Genomic DNA, 6,000 nt, shown 5'->3' on the forward strand with positions numbered 1-6,000 from the left:
AAACTGTGCAAGCGTACACACTGCAATGTCCCTCCAAGCGACAAAAGTCTCCTGTTTTTGCGGCAAAATGAAACCAGTTCAACGAAATGCGGAGAGTATTTTGTGGCAATGTTTTGGTAACAAACTGTGAGTGTGGATACCGTGCTTGGTTTTTTTCGCTGTAATTGGCCTCCAGAGGTGTCCCACAATGCCCATTCTGACTGCTCTGGTCAGCAGTTCGAACTCCGCTGCTCTGCTCCCAGGTACACAGGCATCCACTCCTCTCCCCCCATCCCCGAAGTCCCAAGAATTTTGAAATTCCACTCCATTTGCTTGGCGTGGAGAACTCACATCATGTCTTCCCAGCTGACCATGGCATCTCCATGCGGCAAACGCTCTCCCGCTTGGCGCACGGCTGAGTTGTTGGATCTCCTGAGTATATGGTGAGAGTAAGCTGTGCAGTCTCAGCTCTGCTCAAGCCCAGGAATTTCAACACCTACAGGCAGATTTCTCATGGCTATGAGAAAGGCTATGAACGGGACACTTTGCAGTGCTGAGCCAATATAAAGGAGCTTAGGCAGGCATACCAGAAGGCGAGGGAGGCAATCCGTCACTCCAGTGGTGCGCCGAAGACATGCCGCTTCTGCCAGGACTTGTACGCCATCCTCCCTCGGCAGACAGTGGAGTGAACCCTGATGAAGAAGTAGTGGATAAGAAGATGGAGGTGGAGGACACTGTGGAGGACAACGCTGGATCGTCCGGTGGTCTGATGACTCAGGACATCCCTTGCACTCAGGAGGGGTCTAGGCAATCCAAGGAGTCCAGCTCCACCACGTACGCTGTGGAGGCGGAGGCAACCGGTAAGTGTTCTTTTCGGTGTTCCCTGGTTAGATGAGGTTCAGCTGTGCTTTTCTTTGTGTAAAGTGGGCCAAGGGATAGCAATGGGCAAGAATAGTGTGCTTGAGTGTGCTCCACATTCCCATGTGCAACTAACCGGTGCAGCAGAGCAGCGTGTTAATGCAAACTGCAATTTTGTGGGAATCTTCCATTGATATCTTTGAAAAACTTTCATGCAAGTACTCCACTATCCTCTATGGATGATTCCATCCCACTTTGTAAAAAAGCAACAGAGGGTCCTTTAAGACTCACAGAAGTATTGGGAGCATAAGCTTTCGTGGGTAAGAACCTCACTTCTTCAGATACTTGACATCCTACTTTGTAGCTTTGTTCCATCCCCCATTGTAAGACACTTTCCCATGCCATCGGGCAATCACTTGAGCTGGGACCAAAACAGAACACAGGCGAGCAGCATAAGGGCTGGATCTGAACCCGCACACATGCAGTAGATGCACCCTTGCATCCCGGCTCAACCTTAGGAGCGAGATATCGACTTCAATGAGCCTCGCCTGTGGAAAATGAGGGGAACATTTACAATATAGTCCATGCTTAACTAATCTGACACCCTTCCAATGTTAGGCACCCCCTTTCCCAATCTTGAGAGCCCAACCTCTACCCCAGCCTCACTCACCATGCTTTCACTGTTTTGCAAGATGTGTGCTTGGAAAGTGATTGTGATATTCACAGAGGTGTGTTATACTGTTAATGCTGTGCTTGGAATAACAATCATGCTTCTGTGTATTGTTCCTTGTGCTTCAGCAGAAGCATCCTTGAGGGGCACCCCCTCTACCCCGGCTGAGCGCCTTCGGCAGATAAGGAAATAGCCAAGGCGAAGCAAGGAGGACATGTTTAGGGACGTTCTCCAAACCACTGAGGCCGAGAAACAGGAGTGAAGGGATCGGAGAGAAAAAGATAGGATGGAAAGGACACCGATTGAGGAAAGCATGATTAAAGTTATGGAGGAGCAGACTGCAATGTTGAAGTCTCTCATCAATAAGCAATCCGAGCAGATGCATGCCCTTACACTGCTGCAGCTCTATTTGTACCTACATGAGGAACAAATATTTAATAATGGGCTCTTCAATCTAGCAGAGAATGGTATAACACGGTCCAATGGCTGGAAGTTGAAGCTAGACAAATTCAGACTGGAAGTAAAGCATAAATTTTCAACAGTGAGGATGTTTAACCATTGTAACAATTTACTAAGGGTCATGTTGGATTCTCCATTACAGAGAATTTATAAATCAAGATTGAATGTTTTTCTAAAAGCTCTGCTCTAGAAATTATTTTGGGGAAGTTCCCCGGCCTGTGTCATATAGATCATCAGACTTCACTAGATGATCACAGTGGTCCATTCTGGCCTTGGAATCTATGAATCTATGAAACTTGAGAGGTGGCAGATCTCTGTTCAAATCCCTTCTCCCCCTGAGGCAGAGGTGGGACTTGAACCAGATTATCCCACATCCCAACTACATAGCCTAATCACTGAGCTAAAAGATCTGAGGAAGAGCCTCCTCTCCCCCCCACTCCAGACCATCTTTGCTTTGTGTAAGCTTGCCTATAAGGGCCCAATCTGGTAGGTGAGCTCTGAGCATGCTTACCAAATTGGGCCCCGCAGGCAAGTGAGGCGGAGGACCGGCTATCTCCCCCCAGCATGTGCATCGCTCTGGGGATAAGGTGTCTGGCTGGCTGGCATTAGGCTGCAGAGCACATGACCAGAGGCAGAAACAAAGGCACCTTGGGAATTTTTACTGCAAAAAAGTAGGAGCCCAGGGAGTTTAGGCACTGAAAGGATTTGATGACAGCTGGGCAGCAGTTTTGTGAATCCCAGCAGGGCTTGACTCTGGGATATTTAGGGGCCTAAAGCCGTAGTTAGGCACCTAAGTACCTTTGTGAATCGGGGTCCTTTGGATTTGGGCCCTTCCCTGTTTAGGCAATTTTGAAAATCCTACTTGGTGCATCTCTGCATCACTAAGCTCTGAAATACCTTTGAAAAGCTGCCCCCCATCTCTGGGTGAGGAAAATTTTCCACCATCCATTGTTCAAAATAGCTGTCCTTGGAAACTTTGACCCTGACCATAAAGTCGTATATTCTCTACCCCAAAGAGAGAGAAAAATTTCCTTATCTGATCTATGAGTCTTTTATGTTGCAAGGATTCAATGCATGGGAGAACCTGTCTCAACAGAGACATAAAAGAACTTAAATACTCAGACTCCTCAAGGTGTGGCTTCTTCAGAGTTGCTGAACACGCTGTTCTCTCAGCTGCAAGTAAGTTTTGAAGAACATGATTATATTTAAGGATACCATTTGGTCATGGAGGTCACAAATTCGATGACTTTAATAGACCTCCATGACGTCTTTGGTTTCAGCTTCAGGCCCAGGCAGCGGGGCTTGGCCTTCAGCTTCAGCCTCACCATGACCATATCCTGATTTTGTACATTTTTACCATGACTGTCCCATGAATTTTGCCATGACAAAATTGTATCCTTAATTATATTATATTAGAATATTTTTAAACGTCAATGTTTTTTCTACATGTTATTGCTTTTTAACCAAGCATGTCAGTGTATATCTTTACCTTGGTCCTTTTTTTCCACTGCCATATACTTTTGTGTAGTCATTTCCATGTGAGCAATGTGAGTGCCAATTGGGTGTGAAAACACTATTGACAGTGTAACAACTGGGTAATTCTGATATGGAGTCATTTTGCACTCACCTCGCATTGGTACAAATGACTACACATGGTGCAAGGGAGCAGGGAGTCAGCCGCTGGTGTGTTATTCCGCTCCCCTTACCATTTTGTTATTCTAAGGAATAATACAAAGAATTATAATGTATAGCTGGAATTTCCAAAGGAACCTCAGGGACTTACTTACCCAACTCCCCCTGAACTTAGGATAGTTCTGTGCCTGAAAAAAATGCAATCAGGGTGTTGGCTGCTAAGTATAGTTTTAATGGGTGCGCTATGAAAATGATTGATAGATGGATGAATGAATGGATGCAGTGTTGTTGTAGCCATGTCAGTCCCAGGATATTAGAGAGACAAGGTGCGTGAGGTAATATCTTTTATTGGACCAACTTCTGTTGATGAGAGAGACAAGCTTTCAAGCTTATGCAGAGCCCTTCTTCAGGTCAGGAAAACATACTCAGAGTGTCACAGATAAATACAAGGTGGAACAGATTGTTTGGCATAAGTACTTAACACGCATTTCAAGGGATCATTCAAGGTGAAGTGCCCTATTAACAACCCTCCAGTCATAGGGAAGAAAGTAAGGGGGGGGGCAAAAAGCAGCTGGGGAGGCGGGTTGATGGTGGGTTACAGATTATTGTAATAAACCATAAATCTAGGGTTGCCAGGTGTCTGGTTTTCAACAAGAAAGTCAGGTCAAAAAGGGGACCTGGCAGTGTCCAGTTATATGTACTGACTGGACACCAAATGTCCAGTTACCGTGGGGGTGGGGAGAGTGGCAGCTTGTAACCCGGGACTGAAGAGGTGGCTCCTGCAGCAACATGCATGCACTGGCTCAGGCGGCCCCTTTGAGCAACACAGTTTGCAGGGGTGCGGCGGAGGACAGAGTGCGGGGACCCATGGCGAGCGGGGTAAGAGGCTCCCAGTGAGCATGGAATGTTCCCCGGGAGGGAAGGAACACAAGCTGCCCCACCAGCCAACACTTCCCCTGGCTGCGCTCTCAGGCAGCTCCAGAGCAGAGGGCTAGAGTGGGCAGAGAAGGGGGCTGCTGGGCAGACAGTGCAGAGGGAGTCAGGAGGCTGCCATGCAGGAGGGCTGTGTCCTACCTTGCCAGCAGGGTTGCAGAGCAGGGGCAGGGACGGGGGGAAGAGACGGGGCAGGGGCGGGGCCTCGGGGGAAGAGATGGGGCAGGGGGTTCCGGTTTTCAGAAATTAGAAAGTTGCAACCCTTCAGAAATCCAGTGTCTCTGGTCAGTCCATGATTTTTAGTGTAGCAAAGTTATGAATTTAAGCTCCCAGGATTATCTTTTGAAAGTGTTGTGCAGGTTTCCTTTGAGGATGAGGACTGATAGGTCAGATATAGAGTGATCGCATTGTGAAAAGTGTTCACCCACAGGGGAGGGGGTGTTTTTGTCTTGTATCATTTTTGTCATCATTTTCCTGTGTGAGTTCATTAAATCACTAAATGCCCCTATAGCAACTATGTGGGTGAAACCAGACAATCACTATGCTCCTGAATGAACTCGTACAGGAAAATGATAAAGGACAAAACCACCCCATCACCTGTGGGTGAACACTTTTCATAAAGCGATCACTCCATGTCTAACGTATCAGTCCTCATCCTCAAAGGAAACCTGCATTTTTTTGCCCTTTCTTTCTCTTTCTTTTTTCATTTCCCTGTTTTGTTTTGTTGCTTTTTCTATCTTTTCCATTATTTTCTCTTTTTTTCCCTTTTCTTCTCTTTTTCTCCCCCCTCCCCACCATCTGTCTCCATGTTTGTTTTTAACAGGAGGTTGTTGATTCATTTTTATTCATTCGTTCACTGCACTTTGAAACAGGAGTAGATTCAAGCAGCCCCAGAGTTCAGAAGTTCATCTGCAGAGTTCACCTTCCAGCCTGGGTGGAAGGGGTGAGGTATGGAGGCACTTTACACTCTCCACTGCTTGGGCCCTCGACGGCTGATTGCTATGTCTCTCTGTGGGGTTCTACACCAGTTCTCTCCACCAGCTGTCCAGCTGGCCACTCACCAATATGTCTTCAGGCCCCCCCACTTAACACAGCACTCAGTGATTTCAGCTGTTAGTAGGGGAGCCTCATTGCTGGTGCACCTGCATAGTCTTCTTGCATCAGAACCACAAGCCTAGAGTAGGTCTGACACTTAAACCTAGGTATCAGGGATTTCAGCTCTGCAGCATGTAACCAAACTCTTACTTAAGTATAAATTAGCTTTGTTATTATACAGTAAAAAGAGAATTAATCAGGAGCAGTGTACCACACTGTCAAGTACAAATCTATACTATACTAGAGAATTTTTTTTTTCACTTCAAGGTCCCAGAAGCAAAGACAAGATTTTCATCTTGAGGCCAAAAGACTAAAAACATCAAGATACTTGATCATAACCTTGGATAGACCAAGAGACTACCTACACTTGGCCA

The sequence above is a fragment of the Chrysemys picta genome, chromosome 12, assembly GCF_011386835.1.
Source record: "Chrysemys picta bellii isolate R12L10 chromosome 12, ASM1138683v2, whole genome shotgun sequence".
In the NCBI taxonomy this organism is placed as follows: Eukaryota; Metazoa; Chordata; order Testudines; family Emydidae; genus Chrysemys; species Chrysemys picta.